Here is a 23,982-nt window from a genome sequence, read left to right as displayed (position 1 = left end):
ATTCATGGATAAATAAAGAAAATGTGATAGATACATCTGTGCAATATGTAATAATAAGTCTTATAAAAGAAAGAAATCCCACCATATTTAAATCTGTGGATAACCCAGAAGACACTACTGACTGCAATTTGCTAAAATTGCCAGTTAAAAAAATGCCAATTTGGGCCCAATTAATTTCATGAAATATTTAAAGTAATCAAATTAATGAAGAAGACTGTATAATATTAATTCTAAGAGTAATGGAAAAATAGAGAGGTTGGAGAATTACTGCAATATGTAAGGTTTTTGCTCTGCACACAGTCAACCTAAATTCAATACCTGGCCTCCAACATAGTCTCTATATCCCTCTAGGAGTGATCTTTGAGATCCCAGCCAGGTCTAAACTTAGAGCATCACTAGGTGTGGCAAAAACAAAACAAAGTAATTAGAAAGTATTTTTCAGTAGGTATACATTTAACCCCCTAAAGTAAAATAACTTTTATTGGCATCAAATTAAAAAAAAACTTATACTTAATAAATATATAAAAATTTACTTATGTAAAAAGCTCACCTATTTATCTCATAAAGAAACCAAGCTAGGTAATAGAAAATGTTCAATGAAAGTAAATCACTTGATTTAGAAAACAGCATGGAGATTATCAAGGAAAGAGATGTGAAAAGATATAAGGAAGAAGGTTAGACAAGAAGGCACCAAGAGACAGTGGTGGAGAAATATAAACATTTTTGTGTTGGGCATGATATTATACCATTGGACACCTAAGGCATTAATACTATTGTAAATAATGCTCCTTAATCATGACAATAAAGATAGATGCTTCCAAGAACAAAACATTTCAATTGGGAGAAGGATGATTTTCTTCAAGAGGATTATATTTTTGAGGACATCAATATTATTCTGTCTTTGCACACGGCATTCTAAGGGAAGACATCTTTTTCCCTCAAGCAGACATAAAGACTTCCTCATGATCTACTTAAAATATGATTTACTCTGTGGAGTGCAATAGGAATTTCAATATGACAAAGAATCATCCTTTTCACCTTTTTTAAAAGCAGTTCTTAGCAAAGATTATTTCTTCACAACAGATCCTGTGAAATAACAGCTTTGTCTATTCAAAGCACACCTGTTGTAAATAGATACTTTTTTCTTTTTACTTGTTGACCCTGAGAAGACTTTCAGTATTTCAATAAATAACTTTAAGGGCATGGAGAGATTCCAAGATCTGTGGAAGCATAATTTAGGAAGAAAAGATAAGGTCGTATGTTGGAAGAACATTTAGTTCATTGCAGAAACAAAACAAAATTAAAACAAAGACAAAAACAGATAAATAGGCATGATTCAATATAAAGTAAATGTCATTTTCTACATATACCCTTAGAGGCCAAGAAGGGAACCATTACCTCTGCTGAATTTGAGGAGTTATAAAGGACATCACAGAAAAAAAAAGCCATTTCTCCATATTTGTATAGAGAAGGCTTCATTTATAAGATCTAAGGGACTTCGAGAGTGCGGCAGTGTCATCTGGGGCAGGGAAAAGCTTGAGCTGGAGCATTGAGGTGGTGGAGTCATTTACATGGCAGGGAGAAGACATCAGGCAGGGGAGTGACTGGAAATCTAAACTTAGGTCAAATGTTCAAGAACATAAATTTTTTTGCGGATTTATTTGGACTGTATGTGCATTCAGAAGACAACTTAGGTTATAAATCAGGCCAGAGATATTTTGTGGAAATACCAATTTTTTTATTAAGGGGAGATTCAATACTGCACCGCATCACATCTCCTTACAGCACAGACATGCAAGTTGCATCCTAGTCTCCATTTTTCTCTACATCTCTCTAGTAAAAGACATTTCAACTGGATAAGTGATTTCTATTTTTTTTTGGGGGGGGGGTCACACCCAGCAGTGCTCAGGGGTTACTCCTGACTTTATGCTCAGAAATAGCTCCTGGCAGGCTTGGGGGACCATATGAGAGGCCAGGATTCCAGCCACAGTCCTTCAGCATGCAAGGCAAACACGCTACCTCCATGCTATCTCTCCGGCCCCTGGATTAGTGATTTCTTAAAGATAATAGTCCTCACATTTCCTTACAATTAGCATATTCAAGTGATTGAGCTCCCCCTGTGGAATATATATGTAATGATTTTGGTGACAGATCCAAGATATTGGGCCCAGAGAGATAGCACAGCGGCATTTGCCTTGCAAGCAGCCGATCCAGGACCAAAGGTGGTTGGTTCGAATCCCGGTGTCCCATATGGTCCCCCGTGCCTGCCAGGAGCTATTTCTGAGCAGACAGCCAGGAGTAACCCCTGAGCACCGCCGGGTGTGGCCCAAAAACCAAAAAAAAAAAAAAAAAAAAAAAAAAAAGATCCAAGATATTAATCTTTTTTTTTTTTTTTTTTTTTTGGTTTTGGTTTTTGGGTCACAGCCAGCAGCGCTCAGGGGTTACTCCTGGCTATATGCTCAGAAATCACTCCTGGCAGGCTCGTGGGACCATATGGGATGCCGGGATTTGAACCACCGACCGACCTTCTGCATGCAAAGCAAATGCTTTACCTCCGTGCTATTTCTCCGGCCCCTATCTTAAGACAACTGACACCCACTGTGACTGCTTTTGTCAGGTTGCAGCTCAGTTTGTATATGTGATATGGTATAGTTGAGTCATTGTTTGAAAGATCCGTTTAAATTGAAAGTCAAATTGTGGGGCCCAAGTGGTGGTGCAATGGTAGGGCATTTGCCTTGCGCTCAGCTGACCTAGGAAGTCCCATATGGGCCCCAAGCAGGAAGCAATTTCTGAGCACAGAGCCAGGAATAACCCCTGAGCATCACAGGTGTGGCCCAAAAATCAAATAAAGAAAAGAAAAGAAAAATTGAAAGGCAAATTGAATTTTACTTAATTTTAATGATTTTGCACTTGTGTGAAAATTTAGTTGTAGCAGTTTATTCCTGAAATATTTATTCAGTATAGTTAATCTATGTATCTAGCTCTTTAAAGGCCATATGTATATAATATTCTATATTAACTTATCCCTATTAATACATTACCATCTTCTTCCCTTTCTCTCTTTTCTTTCTACTTTCTTATTTTCTTTTTGTCATCTTTCTTTTTCTTTCTTTCTTTCTTTCTTTCTTTCTTTCTTTCTTTCTTTCTTTCTTTCTTTCTTTCTTTCTTTCTTTCTTTCTTTCTTTCTTTCTTTCTTTCTTTCTTTCTTCTTTCTCTCATTCTTTCTTTTCTTTCTCTCTTTCTCTCTCTTTCTTTCTTTCTTCCTTCCTTCCTTCCTTTCTTTCTTTTTATTTTTCTTTTCTTTTTTCTTTCTCTTTCTTCCTTTCTTTCTCTTTCTTTATCTTTTCTCTTTTTTCTTCTTTCTTTCTTTCTTTCTTTCTTTCTTCTTTTCTTTCTTTCTTTCTTTCTTTCTTTCTTTTTCTTTCTCTTTCTTTCTTTCTTTCTTTTTCTTTCTTTTCTTTTTTCTTTCTTCTTTCTTTCTTTCTTTCTTTTTTCTTCTTTCTTCTTCTTTCTTTCTTTCTTTCTCTTTCTTTCTTTCTTTCTTTCTTTCTTTCTTTCTTTCTTCTTTCTTTCTTTCTTTTCTTTCTTTCTTTCTTCTTTCTTTCTTTCTTTCTTTCTTTCTTTCTTTCTTTCTTCTTCTTTCTTTCTTTCTTTTCTTTCTTTCTTCTTTCTTTCTTTCTTTCTCTTTCTTTCTTTCTTTCTTCTTTCTTTCTTTCTTTCTTTCTTCTTTCTTTCTTTCTTCTCTTTTTCTTTCTTTCTTTCTTTCTTTCTTTCTTTCTTTTTTCTTTCTTTCTTTCTTTTCTTTCTTTTCTTTTTCTTTCTTTCTTTCTTTCTTTTTCTTTCTTTCTTTCTTTCTTTTTCTTTTTCTTTTTCTTTCTTTTTCTTTCTTTTCTTTCATATGTGGTGTTAAGGGTTGATCCAAAGTTGAAGGCAAACATTACCCCTTGTATTCTCACCAACTTCCAATTGCAAGCTTTAATGTCTATGAGAGTAATTCCTCCTACCGGATTCTTCCCCCACCCCACTGGATTCTTTTTACCAAAGTTCACAATCCACTTGTTTTAGGTGTGGCCTCCAAGCAGTGTTCAGGAGACTTCAGCTTCACTGTCAGAGATATTTTATCTGGTCTGAGGTGTACAGCTAAGCAACCTGGTTGTTCTGAGGTTCATTGTTGCTAAGAGATACCAGAGATGCACTTGGTAGTGATGGAAGGCCATCGAGCAAACTCTATGGAGCCATGAGATTCTGGGGATAAAATTCTAAGCTACTATATTCAATATATAAGATTTGATCCTTTTAGCTCTCTAACCAGCTTTTATTCACACTTTATACATATATTAATAAGAACAAACTCTGAAATACGTCTTGCAGAACTGAGGGTACTACTCAGATATTGGGGTTGATTAGGATAGTTGGATCATAGGAATAATGCTGGAAAAATTTGACATACAGTATGGATAGTGGTGTGGCACAGTAAAACTATAAACCTGAAAAATCAACATTAATACAATTATAAATTAGAATGCATCAATAAATTAAAATGTACATATTTTACAATGACCTAGGATATATGCATGAACACACATATACATAAAATATGTTTAATGTGAAATTACATTATTTGTGATGCATCCTAATTTTTTTTTAAAAAAATATGGAACGCTTCACGAATTTGCGTGTCATCCTTGTGCAGGGGCCATGCTAATCTTCTCTGTATCGTTCCAATTTTAGTATATGTGCTGCCGAAGCGAGCACGCATCCTAATTTTTAACCTACTCTATTTTATCATTAAGCAGTACTAGTCATTACCTATTAAGTAAATAGTGTGACCCACCAATAGTTCTCCTAAGTAGCTGTTTAGAAAATATTGCAATAAAAGTACTATAGGAAAAATAAGTATTAACCTTTTATTCTCCAATAGAAGGAAGTAAAAAAAGAGTTATAACAGTTAAAAAGGTGAGAATTAAAAGAGAAATATGACTTCACTGGAGGTGGACCCACTAGTGAGGTTTGTTTACTACCTAGACAAGGATTTCAGAGCACAGGCTATCCACTTTGAAAGTTATTTTCACAAGGAACATATCATAAATCTCTAAACCTGACACTAGTTTTCCTTGACAATGGAAAAACCACTCAGCAAGAAGTTTGAAAATGACAGAAAATGGTATTTGTTTGTATGCCAATCAGGGAGTCAATTCTTTAATTCATCATCGTCTTTGATCTTTATCATATACATCTATATTACCAATTCCATGTATGAGAAAAATCTAATCTCTTGAAGTGTAAGTGATTTGATCCAATTTGTACATCGGATAAGTAGATTTTGTGTCTGAGGCTGAACAGAGGCCCCTGTTGTGGTTATAAGCCAGAAGGATATATACTAGAGAGGGATGGATTCTTGGATGCTTCCAAAGATACTTCTAAAGATGTTGCTGTAACTACCTCTTTGGATAATGAAATGGAGGGACACTCCCCACATTATAATGGGGGTCTGCATTGCTGAGGAAGATTTTATGGCATGAGGCCACCATAGTAGCCCAGCTGGTCTTCCACATGAGGAAGGAAACACTTTTTTTAATCCGGTTTTACTGACTTATTTGGGATTTATGTTACACAGTTGAATTTGATCCTAACTGATACAACTGATATCTTACAAGTACAGTGGCAGGAGATGTATATCATATAACTATTACATAAATCTACTTTTATAAGGGAATAAAGTCAAACTATTATCCCTAATAAAAAGTGTCTTGCAACATGACCCAAGAAATTAGAATACCATTTGCTCAATTTTTGCCTCCCATAAGTTGCTTCCTAAGACCCACCTGGACATACATGAGAGCACAGTTTTCAGAGAGTTGTGATATAAAACCCAGGGAATGAACACCCACAAAACGATAGTGTGAGGTCATCATGTACATACAAGTTCAGTAAACTCTGTGCTTTCTACAACTATGTGCATAAACAAATTGTAGAAACCTTTTACTTATTCCTTTATTAAGTCTGGTTCTAGGAGAAGAAAGGGGAAGAAATAAGGGTGGATAGGTGGCAGGATAGAAGAAAAAGTAAAATATAAACAAATGAAACTCTTTACTGAACAGAAAAGTTCAATTAGAAAAAAAAAGAGAAAGAAATGTAGGATACTAATTTGAACCATAGCCCCATGTCTAATGCTTTTAGCCAAGGAAAGGAGAGAAAAGCAAAAGAAATCTGAGTCAGAGGGAAGATGTCATGGTGAGTTTCAATGGGATGAATTCCTTATTAATTTTAAAGAACACGATGCAACATGGATTTAATTATACAAGTCAACCCACCCACATTCCTCTGTTGCTTTTCACACACATGGGCTTCTGAGGATGATGAAAGGTGGGTGGGGAAAAAAGAAAAGGAAGAAGAGTGCAGGGTTGGTCAGGCCATGAAGAGTCAGTCCTGTCCCAGGGTGCTGCCCTGCTCTTCCAACTCTTCTTTTTCATCATGGAAGTGCCTAATTACAGGCCCTGCAAGAGCTCTGGCAGAGTCACTCCCCAATTCTCCATTTACCTGGAATTCAAGAACAGCTCCATCTTATTTTCTTTAAGTGTTCAGGAGGAATAGAGAGTAAAACTATCAATAGGGAGATAAGAACTGGAAAACAGTTTCCTCAGCTGTTTTTAAATTCCTTTGGAATGTTTAACCACATTTCTGCAAGATATTCATGAACAAATTCACTAAAATCTCAAAGAGTTTAGATATGAACAAATATTTAATTTTTTTAATAATATGGGTATCTATGTAAAAAAGGATGATTTGTATTTATAGATAAACATATGTATAATAGATAAACATTACTGAAATTATCACTAAGTTTATAAATATTTACATCTCTTTAATTCACTATTTCTTCTTCATTAAGTATACCTGAAATCTACTTTTTCTAATTCCATCAAAAATCGTAATATATTAAGAACATAGTCTTCATTATATCTCAAAACTGATTCATTCTTCAGGGCCATAACTTTGTGGAAACCACTCACTTTTTTCCAATATATGCCTGAAATATTTTAATTGAACTATCAAGATAATATTCATTTCTCTGTCCAGTGAATACCCAACCTTCCCATAATCAATATCACACTCTTTTTCTTGCTTTTCCTTTTCTCTTTCAGAAAATTACTCAAGACTTATGGCAATTAAAGATCCTAATTAACTGATGATTTTCATCCTCTCTAGGTATATTTTTAGATTAAAAAACTGAAGTCATCTTAGGTGGAAGAGAATTTAGAGGTGGAATGAGGGATCTGTAACCTCACTTAGTATCACTCTCTGCATTCAATAGAAGAAAGTAGAACAACAACTAAAAGTAAGCAAAAAAGTATTCAATGTCTTACAAATCATATTATAAAATTAAAGCCAAGATATTGATATTGGCAGCTTCCCCTGTTTACATTCATATTTCTTAAGTGTTACCATGACTGTGTGTATGATATTCTTTGCTGTTTTGTCATAGGTCCAGATCTATGTAGCTATCGTCATAGTGAAGATACATTGCAGGTAAGTACTGTTTCCAGAGCCACATTAATTCTAAAAAAAGACTTTGTGCAGTCCGAGTGATTCTAAAATCCTGTTAAATAACTAAAGGTTGTTTGTATGCCATTCTGCAAGTAGTTTCCTGTAGTCACTTTCTTGTAATATTTATACAACCAACTATTGTAGCAATTTTGACAATGACTGCACTGTCTTGGTGTCTAAGATGAAAATCATTCCTTATGGTTTTGATTCTTCATTGTACTAATAAGACATGAGATGTTGGACTTGAGGGCCAAGGTCTCTTGAGAAAAAAAACACAGCTCCTGCAGGGGTCCTCAAACTTTTTAAATAGGGGGCCAGTTCACTGTCCTTCAGACTGTTGGAGGGCCAGATTATAGTAAAAACAAAAATTATGAACAAATTTCTATGCACACTGCATATATCTTATTTAGAAGTGAAGAAACAAAATGGGAATAAATACAATATGTGGGCCAGGGGCCGTAGTTTGAAGACCCCTGCTAGAAGGACTCACAGATACCAGCTTTGCCCATGTAAGCTTGCAGCTCTGTCCTCTTCATTTTCTCCAGAGGCTTTTCTTCTCTGAAAGTTTTGGTCATACTGAAACTACTGGACTCCTTCTACCCTTCTGATTTCCTTGTTTCTTTTTAATTGTTTTTTTTGGGGGGGGGGGAGGGAGAGGAAACACCAAGCTATGCTTAAGTCTTACTCCTAGATCTTTGCTCAGCACCACCCCTAGTGGTGCTCAGTATTACACATGTGCAATACTGGTGATGAAACCTGAGTTTGCTTTGTGCAAACAAATGCCTTACCTGCTATACTACATGAGTTCCTAGTATGACCCTTAAAACAGTTTCCAATCCCAACCAAACATATTAACCATCCTCTTCCAAGAGCCAGCCAAATAGACAGGAGCATGCTGGCTCAGAGTAGTCTTAAACGAACTAGCTATAATTAGGACTTCTGCCATAACAAAAGTACACTAAGAAGCTTTCTTCTTCTTGTCCCAGCCAATTTCTCTCTTTTCATCCTTTATTATCTTCATTACTCTCCCAAAGTACCATAATAAATCTTGTGTTCCCTCTGTCTGCTTTCATGTTTACTATCAAGTATCCACTGCTCATATTAATAGCCTCAACTCTTCATCACAATCACATTTGCCATTTTTAAGCAAACAGCATGCAATATTACACCCACAATTTGTACATGCTCATATCTAGGCCCAAAAGTACCTGACACATCATTTTAGAACCAAAATCTCACCTAAAAACTATGCAAATATTTCCTGTTCTGTACATCTTTCCTGATCTACAATTTCTCTCTTTTTTTTTCCTTGATTCCTTTTAAGAAGTTTCAATCACTTTTCTTCGGCATGTGCTAGAAGTCAGCATCAATATTGTTTGATAAGTACTTCATGTTCCCATTGACTAGTGAGCTTCACTTGAATTTCTGGCATTTCTGGAATCTCACACAGACACTATAGGACATATGGACCAGGGAGAGTGAAGAGTTTCTGTCTTTACTGGAAGGACAGTAAGGCACAGTGAATGCCACTGAAGCTTTTTGTTAAGAGTTAGACCCTATGGAAAATAATGGAGGCTACCAAGATCAAACAGTCATATGAACATTAAGTAGAAATAAAAAATAATCAGACTTAAGACCAAATCCAAAGCCAATGACAACAGAATCGATATCCAATCTACCACAAGCTAGACACAGAGGGGACCACTTATACTAGCAGCCCAGGGAGTAGAGAGAGATATAGGATGCATGCTGGGAACAGAGTGAAGGAGGACAACATTGTTGGTAGGAATGACCCTGATTCAATGTCACTATGTGCCTAAAATATTACTGTGAAAGATTTCTAATTCACTTTGGTAAAAATAAAATTTATTATAAAAAAATAAAGAGACCCTATGGAAGAAACAGTGAGATCTGAAGTGTGACATTTGTCCCTCTGAGCTTCTGGTATCAGAAACTTGAAACAGTTAATTAACTTCATGCTCAGAAAAATTCTGGGTAACTTTTCAACTCTTAAATTTGAACTGCAAGAGACTTAATATAGGGAGTCTCCTATAGGCAACACTGATACTTTTTAGGCAAGAAGAAAAAGCATGCTTGAGATTACATAAAGCGATTTTACCTGACTACTTATTAAGTAGCTTCCATATAATTTATCTCCACTTTCATTGTTGTAAAGTGGCAATACCTTCCAGTTCATATTACCTTTAAAAACTCTCCTATAAAATACTAAAATTACTGGGTGAATTATTTCTATAATTGTGGTCTTATGGATGGTGGCAAAAGCAACAAGAGTAATGGGAACACTTACGATAACAGCAGTATTTGAGGTAGCAAGCACAGAGTAGCTGCAGCAGCTGTGGGGCTGAGGCCCTCAGGGAAACTAGCAACAATAATAGTCCGCATTGAAAAGTACCTACTCTGAAAGTGGCACGCTGCCAGATGCTTTTAAATGCACTGTAGTTAACCTTCACAGTTATACTCTAAAATAGATACAAGCCACATTTTGCAAATGAAAACACTGAGAACCTAGGATTGGAGAAGTTGCATGCTCGCTGTCATTTTGCAAAGCAGTAGCAGAACTTAGATATGCTTATTAAGTCCCTAATCTCCCCCCCCACACACACATATACACATTACAGTGTTTTTGAAAGTGAGGATACTAGTGGGCTGAGCATATAAAGAGAGTACAATAGCTAAGATGCTTGTCTTGCAATCAGCTAACCCCACTATGATCCTGATATTGGGGCCTAAGCAATGTCAGGAGTGATCCTAAGTGCAGAACCAAAGCCTATCCACTGTTGGATGTGGCTTCCAAACAATAACATTTTGAGAGTACTTGGACTAATAGATGTCCCTGCAACTTTTGAAGTGATGAGGTGCGAGATGAAAAATTATTGCCCTTGTCTTTCAGGTCCAGAAGACTAGCATGGTTCTGGTATTGGGTAGGTGGATAGGGAGCGCTAGTTGAATGAACAGTAAGTGAATACAGCCTACTACGTAAGGGCAACATCTTCCCTACCTTAGGAACCTTTTCTATTACTCTAAAATATATATCTCCAACCTAAAACTTCCTTAGGTAGGTGAAAGACTTTAGAGTCTTCTGTAAAGAAAAAAGTATCCACTTGATAACGGTTATATATATATTAAAGTTGGAGGAGCCAGGAAGCCATTATGGAACACAATCAGCCTCAGCAAAGACAAAAGGAGTGATTCTCATTTTGAAGTGCTTTAGAGAAATCTAACTCACAAACTATGAACCTTGACAACTTCCACTAACACAAACAAACTGATTTCTGCTAACTATGGCTTCTTTGTTTTGAAGTCACTCAAATGTCATCCACAAATCTATTGTCTGCCTTATATTCTTGAACCCTCTTGAGGAGTCCCGAAACCACTCTTTCTTGACCTGATCTATGGCTCCATGCCCATTGTCCATTGTCCAGAAGGTTGTTATCAGAGGAATACCCATGACCCCTAAACTATTTTCCAACTATACAATTCCTATCTCGTTGGTCCTCCTAGTTTTCATTCCTTAACCCTTCTTGGTATATTTTGATATTAGCTGGGGATTCTCAGGTCACTGTGGCTTTGCATTCTGGGTACATTCCTGTCAGTAAGTAATCAAGGGACCATATACAGTGCCAGGGAGTTAACCTACAAATGTCTATCTCTTTGTTCATGTATTTTTTAAATTATTTTCTGAGTTTTTTTTAATGGGGTTGAGCTTCCCAAAAGTATTTAGGTACTTGAGGGCCACTCTAATAGTAATTGGCCCAGTGGCTCAGGCCAGCTCTACAGCATTGCTGAACTCCAAAGTTTTGTGGACGTGTCATCAAGCCACATCCAGCAGTGCTCAGGGATTAAACTGCTCAGGAATCAAACTCAGTGCCTTGAACATCTGAGGAATATACTCCTTCCTTTTGAGCTCCTCTCTCTTTATGTCCTTCCACTAAATTATTTTATTTAAAATGTTATTTTTATGATTTAATATTTATGAGTCTTTTAAAATTACTCCCAATATTCACTTTCTACCAAAGTTAGTGTGTCTTCCCTTTGCTTCTAATCTTAGACAGTTCTGGGATGTCTCGTTCTGGTGCTTTGCTTTCTCTTCTCCAGCCTCAGTGAGTCAGCAGTTCATTAGAGATTCCTGTACTGTTTCAGGAACTTCGATGAGCTTCCGAAAAAGCTTTTGCTTTCCAACAGTAAGCAACTGGTTTATTTTTGTTGATCTGGTATATACTCCTACTACTAATGGAAGGGAGGATGTCTACAAAAACAAGGTTTCCTGAGAAAGCAAGAAAAGTTTCCTGAGACTTAGAGGGGCACTTCCCTCTAATGCCAGCAGTCACTTGCCTCCTCTCCCCATATAAAGTGGTATTGCCCACCATATAAAACTGATGTTTTAATACCAGCCATATTTTGCTCCTTCATCCATTTGCAATTAACACACATTCTTAGCCTAAGTCTCCTGTTTTCTTTTATTTCCCTTGGTCATCACTTCTACTCTTCAACAGAGACTTTCTATTTACTTTTGCCAAATCACATGATATGAGATAAATGTTCAAATCCTTATTTATGGACATTTAAAGATTGCAACACTGCTTTTTACAAGGCTGCTATTTGATTCCAAAAGGGATAAGCTACAAAGCTACAGTTGGCCCCCATCATGGCTGCAAAGCGACAAAAGTTGGTTTTGCTCATAAAAAAAAAGACAAACAATGACACACAGATCTGGAAGCAAATAGAACCAGAATGTACCCTGCAAAATGCAAGCCAAGTCCATTAGGTTGGTGTCATTGTAATAGCACATAGAAAACAGGACAATATGGGATTTTGGGTTTGAATCCTGTGGGTTAGAGGCATTGCAAACACCTTCATTGCTATATGAGCTCTCTAGCCTCCAAATTCTCTTTACTTACAAATATCCATTTTAATTTCCAAATTTTATAAAATATGCATTTATTGATTTTGAAATCAAAAGAAGTATAGATTTGATGTATCTGTAATGTCAAATATGTCCAAGTATTACCTCCAGTGAGAGTCTGGTTTTGAGGATGAATAAGGGCAAGTGGCATGCAATAATTATTTCTATCATTTATTTCTTTTATCTCACTGTTTTATGTGTCAAATTACTGTGAGTTCCCAGATGCATTTCAGAAGTCAGCAGCCTCCCACTGCCTTTTCTTTTAGTCTCCTTGTGTTCCAGAAGCCAAGGATCCACCCATTAGGGTTGTCAGATAAAATGCAGAAGGCCTCATTAAATTCAAAGCTTAGATAAATGATGAACGTTACATGGATCATACTTATATTTAAAAAACACACCCCTTGTTTACTTGAAAATCAGATCCAGCTGGGTGTTCTGAGTCTTAGTTGCTAAATCCTAACACCGTACATGCATATCCCTTCTCTTTTTAAAAAGCCATTTTGTAAAAGTAAAAGTGCCTGTTCTCCTTTACTGCTCTCACAGGAATATTTCTTTGTTCAAGCACTCATTCAGGAATAGTGATTCTGTGATTGTTTTGTTTAGGAGAAACTCTCCCTGGCACTTGTTTCCAGTTTTATTATTTCTTTGTGTCTTTTGTTTTCTCCTTTCTTAGATTTCTCTGTATCTCTCTCCCCCTGCCTATTTCTCAAAACTGAATTTCCTTTATTTTTAGGAATTATCTAAAAAATAAATATACATGGGATTTTTTTCCAACACGTAAAATAATTATAAGTATGCACCATCATCATACTACTGCAAAGCTAAAAGCACTGTTAATAAGAGTTAAATCATATATTCTGGAAAAAATTTAGTGCTGTTCCTTCCAACCCAGGAAAACTGAGCATAGCCTAAACATGAACAATGAACCAAAAAGTCTATGAGGGTGACTGGGGATGTTGCACAAGTGGTAGATACATGTGTAAGTTCCATCTATCATCCAATGTCCTGCCCCTGTCTCTAAACCACTAGATGTGTCCCTGCTGATTCTTAGACTTTTTGGGAGTGGCCCTAACTTGACAAACAAGCATCTGGGATTCTATAGTTTGGGGAAACTTGGGCTGACTCAGTGGCAAAAAGCACCTGCCTTCAAGCTTGAGACTATGGGTTTCATTTCCCATGCCATACCCATGCAGTGAGCAAAGTGCAAGCAGCTTTCCTATCTGGAAACTCTGGTGCCACAATAGAATGTGTGATCACTTGTTCACTAAGCTAGGCATGTATAGGAACCACAATTAAATTGTATAAATTCTCTAGCCAGGACTGAGCCTTCATGTGTTAGCATCCAGCAGGCACCTTTAGCAAGCAAATGTGCAAACCCTGGTCACTATGACAATAAAGGGAAAGAAAGTATAAGGGAAGATAAAGCCATGATGATATAAATGTTAATAAATCATGTTTGTTACTATCTAGAAAAATGCAAATAACATGCTCATTACAGTGTTTAGGAATAATTTGATTATCAAATGAAAATAATTAAAAATGTAGATCCCAGTGGGATGTGTTCAATTATGATAGCTATAATTTACTTGGTTTAAAAGAATATACTCAAAATAGTCTTCTAATAGAAAGGCAATGGGTATCATATAATGTGCATGATAATCTCTCTGATGTCCTGAGGCTAAAAAGCAGAGAGAAAATAATTGTGGAATCAAAGTATGCTTTATGAAAGAACCATCTTGGCAAAATCCTGAACAAAAACATAAAGGAAATGACGGTATGTGGTAGCATTGTGCATTCAGGGTAGGGAGAGGTGAGCCAGGAAAGCAGGTTAGACCTTGTTCTGAGGTAACCATATATGCCTCTTCTTCCTTTGGGCCAGACATGGAGAAGTAACACCAACAATGACAGCCTTGCTCCTGATGAAATATTTCTGATGAATTACCACTGTAAAGCAATTATGAGGTCTTAAACCAAATGTCTTCTCTCCAACACCCTATTTTCCTTAATACTTCATTTCCCACAGTTATATCTGAACTTTAAAACCCAAAGAAGTAAAATAATGTGCATAAATTCAGAAGCCAAGGGTAGCTAAGCTCATGACCTATACTCTTGAGATATTGCCTTGTCTTCTCAAATTTATGTGCTATATAACTTGGATTGGACTATTATGGATTGAGAAGTTTGCAATTTCTATAAACTCTGGAGGGAGAATCAATACTGAAATAATATGATTACTTCCTTAGATTCATCAGCAAATGAATTATAAGGGGGAAAGGTTGGAGTAAAGAGAACAATTAAACATATTTTAATATTAAGAGATGACAAACCTTTGGCCCAAGTGAGTGACATGTAAGCAGAGAGAAGGGATTATGGAGCAATGCCTTATGAATGGAAGTACCAGGATTTGGTGATTAGCTAAATAGGAAAGATAAAAAATGGTGTCAAAAAGGAATTCCAACTTAAATCTGAGTCATTGGGTGGTCCTAATGCAGAGAAAGAAGGAGATTATTCTAGGAATTTTGAACCCGCACTGCTTATTCCACCAAGACTTCCATTTATCTGTAAATAAGAGGAAATTTATTAAATCACAAATCTTGGTGTGTGGAACATGGTCCTCATTATTTTCTGCAAATCAATATAATCTTAAATTATGTGTCCTTAATATTCCATCTGAGGTAAATGTTAAATCTTTCCCATACTGGGAAAATTATATGAATCCAAGTATTTTTGTTGTGTGTGCAGGTGTCTGGTGAGGGAACAGGAAGGAGTTACTTCCCTTGAAACCTCAATTCCAGTCAAGACAATTTTATTTCCCCATTTCCTCCTGCTGGAAGCAAATGCAAAATTGCCCACTAACTTTCTCAGTGAGCAGGGCAGAAATTAGGGGTTTGTGGGGAAGTCTCAGGTTCACTCCATCCACCCTAGGTGGCCAGGGCAGGTCCTTTGTCTCAGGTTAGGTTTTGTGCTGTCCTCCTTCATACAGTTTTGACTGGTCATGGTCAAACTCATGCCCCTCAGCACTCCAGAAGCCCCCCTGAGCTGTGGCCTGGGCCTCCATCTGCTTCTTGTCAGCAACTATGATTCCATCTCTGCTGGGCTGTCTCCTTACCAAGGTCATTTGTTCTGTGGCCTTCCCTCTTTTATCCCCCTTTTAAAGAAAATAAGAATCTGGCTTCAAACTCCTCTCATTCCATACTGGGACATTCAGGCCTCAGAGATTGCCCTCTGACCCGTCAGCTGGGCCTCACAAAGCTTCAATGGCGCCTCCTCACATCCAGCACCACGTGCCATCTGTGGTTTCTTGACTGCACCTTTCTTTCTTCTCCACTAGCTGTGAGTTCTGAGCAAAAGGCAAATATACTTAATTTTTAAGAATTAGGCAGAAAGCTCCAGTCTACTTTACGTTTAACCCCAGAGTGGAAAGTGGAGAGCACTTATCTCAATATCTGAACCCATGACAACTTGTCCTTTTCCTTTCCCATAGCATGGTGGAATCTTGGATAGCCTGAGCTAATGTGAAGAGGACAGATATTACTGCTTCTAAACACATTAAAAACATCTTTCTGTCATTTTCATCACATCTATATATCTGATCGGGGATATATCCCCGATATATATGCTTAGGAGTTGTTACTGCCTCTGAGATCAGAATTGTGCCCTGGTGATATTCTGGGACTAGATACAATGCAGGGGATTCAAACCAGAGTCATAAAGACCAGGGTGGCAAACAAAGCAGGTGCCTTATCTTCTCTCTTATCTCTCTGCCCTCGCATCTATATTTTAAAATTAATTGTAATAAGAGTAGTATCATTGTCTTGCTATATTAGTGAAGCACCTAAGATTGGCAATGGAGAGAAATAGCCAGGAGAAGCCAACAGTGTTTAGACAATTGCAACATTTTTGTACCATCCTTGATCTCCAGGGAGAAGAAGGGGTTGCTAATAGTCAATTATTTTATAAATATATCCTTTAAATATAAGAAAATGATTTGCAAGAGATTTGGGTTTGGTGAGTATTTATCCTGTCCCGGCTTGTGAATAAGCTATTGATTTTCAGAAAGATGATGAATATTATGCCACCCATGATGTTCCCTAAAGGTAGAGTAAACATGGGGTAATCGGTCATTTTAGATAAGTTACAGCACAACCTGGAAGATGATCAAAGAAGATCAACTTTATCTAGAGAGGATTGAGGATTGATTCACAAAAAACACTCCCTTCAGGAAGCAATGGATAATAAAAAGCATCTATTTAACAGAAGAATCTACCAGAGAGTGAAAAAATATTTTATAAAGAGTAGAAGCTTAAGAAATAAGAGCATGGTATATTTAATGACAGTGTTCAGTATAACCAAGTTTCAGAGATCATGAGGAAGCAAATAGAATATGGACCACAGGACGCCTGATAAAACATTTTGAAATTAACTTATTTTTATAATATCTTTATTTAAACACCTTACTTACAAATGTGATTGTAGCTAGATTTCTGTCATGTAAATAACACCCCCCTTTACCAGTTCATCATTCCCAAAACCAATGTCCTGAATCTCCCTCCTCCCCACCCTACTCACGCCTGTAATCTAGACAGGCTTTTTACTTCCCTCATTCATTCACTTTGTTATGACAGTTCTCAATATAATTATTTCTCTAACTGCACTCATCACTTTTTGTGGTGAGCTTCATGTCATAGCTGGACCTTCTAGATCTCCTCTCTTGTGTCCTCTGAGGAGTATTGCAAACACGTCTTTTATTTTTCTTAAAACCCTTAGATGAGGGGAGACTATCTGAACCTATCTCTCGTCCTCTGGCTTATTATTCACTCAGCGGTAGTAGATTCCATGTACATCCAATGTGTAGAAAAAATTCATTACTTCCGCCCTCCTGGATGGTGCATAATATTCCATTGTGAATATGTACCACCGTTTGTTTTTTTTTTTTTTTTTTTTTAGCACATTTAGCTGTTGAAGGGCATCTGGGTTTTTTCCTGAGGTCTGGCTATTGTAAAGATCACTGCAAAGAATATAGGTGTGAGGAAAGGTTTTTGCATTGTACTTTTTGTGTTCCTAGTATATTATCCCTAGAGCAAGTATAGCGGGATCGTATTGAGAGCTCAATTTCACAGTTTTTGGAGGAAATCTCCATATTGCTTTCCATAAAGGTTGGACTAGACGTCATTCCCACCAGCAGTGAATAAAAGCTCCTTTCTCTACACATCCCCGCCAGCACTGCTTGTTCTCATTCTTTGTGATGTGCGCCAATCTCTGTGGTGTAATATGGTACCTCATAGTTGTTTTGATTTGCATCTCCCAGATGATTAGTGATGTGGAGCATTTTTTCATGTGCCTTTTGGCCATTTGTATTTCTTTTTTTTTGTCAACGTGTCTGTTCATTTCTTCTCTCCATTTTTTGACAGATTATTTATTTTTTTCTTGTAAAGTTCTGTCAGTGCATTGTATATTTTAAATATTAGCTTCTTATCTGATGGATATTGGGTAAATAGTTTCTCCCACTCAGTGATTGGATCTTGTATCCTGGGCACTATTTTCTTTTAGGTGCAGAAGCTTCTCAGCTTAATATATTCCCATCTGTTTATCTCTGCTTCCAATTCTTTGGAGAGTACAGTTTCCTCCTTGAAGATGCCTTTAGTCTCAATGTCATGGAGTGTTTTACCTACATGTTGTTCTATATACCTATGGTTTCAAGTCTGATATCAAGGCCTTTAATACATTTGGATTTTACCTTTGTACATGATATTAGCTGGTGATCTAAGTTCACTTTTTTGCAAGTGGCAAACCAATTGTGCCAACACCACTTGTTGAAGGGGTTTTCCCTGCTCCATTTAAGATTTCTTGCTCCTTTATCAAAAATTAGGTGAATATATGTCTGGGGACCATTTTCTGAGTATTCAAGCCTATTCCACTGATCTGAGGGTCTGTCTTTATTCCAACAGCATGCTGTTTTGATAACTATTGCTTTGTAATACAGTTTAAAGTTGGGGAATTAACTTTTGAAGAAAAAGACATAACTGGATTTTAGAAAGGAAAACATCATCAAACATCATCTTTGGAATGATCTAACGAGTGTTATTGGGTTGAATTTATAGCAAGGATGTTAAGGTGGAGTCTGGAGTAATTGTATCTTCCAAAGTCACTAAACTGAATTAGAACAATTTAAATAGAGTAGAGTCAGACATATAAAAATGTTATGGTATTTTTAAGAGTTTTAGTGAGTAAAGAAGTTAGGATATGTATAGTGAAATTTTATATATGGAAGTGTAAAGATATTTGTATGGAGAATTTTAAGGCACATAAGGTAGAGAAGAACTTTCCAAGATATTATAAAAAAAAACATTTACCTTTAAGTATGCCCAACTTGTGCCACATATAGGGCATTCAAATGAAGGTGTGTTCAAACTATTCAATTCAGAGGTCTGGAGAAAAATTTTGACAATTCTAATTTTGGAGTCATTGTTTTAAAATAAAGTTGGAATTAGCTTTAGAATACTGATATTTGATGGAAGGATAGTAGTAAAGAAGAAGAGTGAGTGAAGGAAACCGGAAAAATTGCATAACCTACTGAAACATCTAGAATATTACTGTTAGAAGAGAAGGAAGACAATATACTAAGAAAAGAATGGTTAACATTGCCCAATTTCTTAGCAACGTGTCTTAGAGCAGCAGAAAATTAAATAAAGTCTGGATACAAAATATCAACTAGCGTATAACTAGTCAGATTACATATATAATGTAGAGTCAGATTATACCTAAGATAACTTTATTGTAACCCATATATCTAGCCATCTGCCTACAGTGGCTATTCATAACCATTAGTGGTAGCCAGAGTTGTTAATAATGGATTTATTTGTCTAGTTAGAGTTACATAGGACTTGGTTAAAACAGTCCTAAGGAATGATCACTGCAGGAATGGATGGAGGAGCTATTCTAGCAACAACCTTCCTGAAGTTTAGATGAAAAATAGTTGGCATGAACAGAGAGTGTTTTGATTTGCTTACAGTTTTAAAGTGAATCTCAAATAAGTGAATAGTGAGAGGCCAGGCCACCTCTTATTCCCCATGCAATTTGAAGTCATTCTTATAACTCACATGTCCTCATCCATAAACTTGGGACATATCTTCTCTTCTATCTGCTTAATAGACAGTGAACAGAGAACAGTGCTGTGTTTTATTTACTGTTTGGGAACATGAAGAGAAAATAAGGGCAATTAATCAGTGTGGATCTGAGAGATCTAAGTCTGGCTTTGCCATTATTTTCCTAGGTCAGTGTAAGCAAATTACTTTTTTACAATTGTGAAAGGAAAGAGAGGGGCAAGATGATGTTGAAGATAACTTCCATCCCAGATTCTTTTAGTTTATGAAAATGATCATTTTCCCTACTTCTTCATCATCATCACTTGCATTATTTATTTAAAGGGATTTTTGTTTTCTTATTTGGCATTATTTAATTGACTTCTTACTGGTTTACAGTACTATGGGATTTCATGGGTACAGCTTTACACATAATATACGTGTGTACTGTGTGATTCTCAATGCTAACATCCCCAAATCTCCCAAACCATCTGACTACCAAAAGACCCCTCTTCTTTTCTCCCTTTACCACACACTTCTTTCCTCTACCCCTGAGAATTCCACTGAGTTCTCCACTGAGTACAGAACTTAATTTTCCTGTTTCTTGCTCTTTTTTAAACTTTAATAAGTCATATTTCGCATTTCAGTGAAATCACTTAATAATCAACATTCGCTTTCCTCATTTCATTTATCACAATCACTTTGTAATCTTTCCCTTTCATTCCCCCAAATACAATTTCATCTTTTTTTTGGATTAAGTAATATTTTGAGTTCATCACAAAGTCTTGTTCTATCTATGGTGTATAATGCTGCTCTGAACACTGAGATGAAAATGTCCTCTCAAATGAATGGTTTCATATTCTTCAGATAAATTCTTAGAGAGGATAATGATTCATTTTATGTGTTTCAATCCCCAGTTTGTTCTGTAGGAAGTCAAACTTAATAGTTGTCAGGATTTACTCTTACTCAGTGTCTTTGTAGTTACTCACGTTGTTGGAGATTAAATTTTACCTACTGCAAACAAAGCCTGCTCTATATCCTGTTGAGCTATTTCTCTAACTTAAAATAGGTTTTTATTTGATTATTTTATTTTTTTATTCTGGGGTTCACACCTGGAAAAAACCAACGTCTGCTCCAGGCTCTGTGCTCAGGAATCATTTCTGTGAAGTGCTGGGGATGAGGCAGGCTAACTGTGTGCAAGGCAAATTCCCTGCCTTCTGTACTATCTCTCCATCCCCCTGAATGCATACTGACTCAGTTGGTCCACCATACAGTCCAGAAGTGTGGTTGTGGGATTCTCATATTGCCTACACTTTCCACTTTCCAGTTAACAAAGTTTGAGAAGGTTAACTAGAACTGGCTTCTGGTCACAGAACTGACAAAAAATAAATTCTTTTGTTTCCTCCACCATGATTTTGGAAGCTGTATGCAGGCTGTGTGCTTAAGCTCACAGAAACTCTGGCTTTCTTATTATTAACCAGAAATCCTAGATTGCCAAGACAGGACTGGAACGTGCCTTTAAAGGCCAGAATTAGAGTCTAGCCTTTAGTCCTTCTTGGCATGAGGCTCTGAGCAGGTCACACCTCTTTTTTTGGTGATGGTGGAGCTGGAGGCTGAACCATGTCTGCCTATACAAAGGGAGAGTCATTCCACCTGGTAGGTCCTTCAGGTTAGTAAGAGAGTGAATGGAGATGACAGAGGCCATCTGGAAAGTTCAGAGCACATGGTGGGCGTGCTCCCTCCGCGCAGTGTGCAGGCGGCATCATTCAGCTGACTGAACAGAATTCTGTGGTTCTCCAGTACCGTGGGGCCCAGCATGCCTGCACAGCAAGCTGCTTCTCTCCCTATGGCCTGGGTAAAATACCCCTCGGAGGGATGGCTTCTCCCTCCCATTCAATCCAAATATTTAGCTTCAAGCTTGCCTCAGCTGGGCTTTGGCAAGAAGTGTTTGGAGGAGGAGGGGGCTGCTTTGAGGGGCCTCCTTTGAAGCCTGGGTGTCCTAGAGTGATGTGGGGTCTGGGCCAAGCAAGTTGAGCTTTGAGGCCAGCAGTAAGTTTGAGATACTCTGAAGGCTGCTGATTTCAGCTGGGGGGTCCGGGGCCCAGATCCCCACACAGTCATGGGTTATCAAGAAACTTTCCTGGGGAACAAGGCCTCCTGCATTATCCACATAGCTATTGGGAAGCCTTTGTTGAGAGTATATTTCTTTTCTAGATATCACTGGAGAGAGGTGCAAGGTGGGGTCCTGGATTTCTTTAAGAGAAGTAAATATCATTCTTAGGGCTAGGAGGCAACACTGTGGCATCATTTTCAATGATTTCCTTAAGGATTGATGATTTTTATTCCTGAAACCAGGATACTAAATGCTTCTACCAGAAACAGATTCATTTTACTATAACTCTATGGCTGTTACCAGGCCTGAGTTGTAATCACTGGATAAAAAAGTAGGCCATTTAGTAATTTAAATTATTTAAGATAAAATATACAGTAGCCAAAATATGGAATTAACTTAAATGTGCATACATATTTGTCTGAATAAAGACAGACAGACAGACAGACAGACACACACACACACACACACACACACACACACACACACACACACACACACCTCTACCATTAAAAAGGAGGAACTCTGACTTTTTTTTTGTTTGTTTTGTTTTGGGGCCACACCCTATAGCTCTCAGGGGTTCCTCCTGGCTCTGCTCTCAGAAGTCACTCCTACTAGGATTGGGGAATCATGTGGAATGTCAGGGATTTTAAACCTGGTACAGCCGCATAAAATGGAAAGGCTTTACCTTCTCTGCTCCAGCCCCCAGAACACTGACTTCTGGGGAAAAAATAAATGGCTTTTTTGAGGTGATTATGATAAATGAAATAAGTAAGGATGTGAGAAATAACTACTGGGTGATTTCACCTATATGTGGATTATAAATCACATATAAAATAAATGAGGAGGTGGACAAAAATAACTCTTAGGTTTAATAAAAAAATGATGATTAATGGAGATATAGGAAGGATTTGAGGGGATTGAGTAAAGTGATCTTATTTTGTTGAAATGTACTGAACTTCATTGGTGGAATAGATAATATCACATCCAGGACTGGAGCTAGAGTAGAGCAGGTAGGTGAGTAGCCATGCAATCAGCCAAAAGTACTGGAAGAGACCAAATATTTCCACACATAACAAATAATCATAAACATAAGAGTCAGCCCTCTGAAATCCTATAATAAAATAAATCAATTGTAAGTAAATGAAAAATTAGGATTACACAAACAAATAAAGTGTGACAAGATCTTGACTAATCATCCTTTCAAGGATCTTGACTTCTATAACTCAAGTAACATCCCAGGAAAGTAACCTGGATGGGGGAAGTTGTAATGAAGAAAAGGTAGGATAGGGCATGGATGGGTCTACAACATGTTGGACTAAACATTAAACAAGAATCCTGATTTTGGGGGCTAGAGAGATAGCACAGTGGTAAGGTGTTTGCCTTGCATGCAGAAGGACGTTGGTTTGTATCCCAGCATACCGTATTGTCCCCTGTGCCTGCCAGGGGCGATTTCTGAGTGTAGAGCCAGGAGTAACCCCTGAGTGCTGCTGGGTGTGACCCAAAAAAAAACAGAAAAAAAAAAAGAACCCTGATTTTCAGGACCAGTTTCAAAAGCTAGACTTAGTCCTGCCTACCTTTTCTAGCATGTAACCTAGGGAAGCAATCTGAATCTTGGAGGAGATTATGTGAAAAGCCTGAGAATAAAAGTAGTACAGAAGATTTTAGTACCTACACATACCTCATTATCATGGTTTTTTATTTTTTTAAATTATTATATTGACTGGGAACCATATCATCAAGGATTTTGTTTACTCCTTTCTCATATAGCAGTCTCCTCATTCCTGAAGATATAGCTAATGACTCCCTGATATAGAACTAAAGCATACTATTATCCTTAAAGTCTGAAGCAGGTGACTCAGGTGTTATTTCTGCTCCAGGATCCACTGTGAAATCAGGCTGAAAGATGATTCCAGCTGAGATACAATCTTCCTTATATCTTCCTTGTCATATTATTCCTCATATTCTAAACACATTTTGATTTCTAGTTCAGGCAATGTTTCTTGCATCAGCCCAAGACAAGCCCGGGTTTGCCATTTTGAGACCCATACAAGGACCATGATCAGCATTTTCTCCTGCAACAAACCTGTAAAATAATATGCCTCTTACCTTTATTTTTAAGATGAAAAACCTAAAACTCATAATAATTAAGAAACTTTCCTTATACAGCTTATATTCAAGTTTGAATCTTATCTATCTTTAAAGCTCCTGGTCCTCAGCCTCATTCTTTTTTTTTTTTTTTGGCCACACCCGTTTGATGCTCAGGGGTTACTCCTGGCTAAGCGCTAAGAAATTGCCCTGGCTTGGGGGGACCATAT

The 23,982-nt window shown here is 37.2% G+C and overlaps 1 non-coding gene across 1 annotated transcript; it reads right to left on the bottom strand.

The window, feature by feature from the left end:
- Positions 1-4,648: 4,648 nt before the first annotated feature.
- Positions 4,649-4,755, bottom strand: LOC126024996 (U6 spliceosomal RNA). Its single transcript, XR_007501051.1, has one exon. It is a non-coding gene; the product is annotated as a U6 spliceosomal RNA (small nuclear RNA).
- Positions 4,756-23,982: the final 19,227 nt, after the last annotated feature.

The sequence above is a fragment of the Suncus etruscus genome, chromosome 12 (assembly GCF_024139225.1).
Source record: "Suncus etruscus isolate mSunEtr1 chromosome 12, mSunEtr1.pri.cur, whole genome shotgun sequence".
Classification (NCBI taxonomy): Eukaryota; Metazoa; Chordata; class Mammalia; order Eulipotyphla; family Soricidae; genus Suncus; species Suncus etruscus.
Note: the sequence above shows the minus strand (reverse complement) of the source record. Positions and strands in the feature narration are given on the sequence as shown.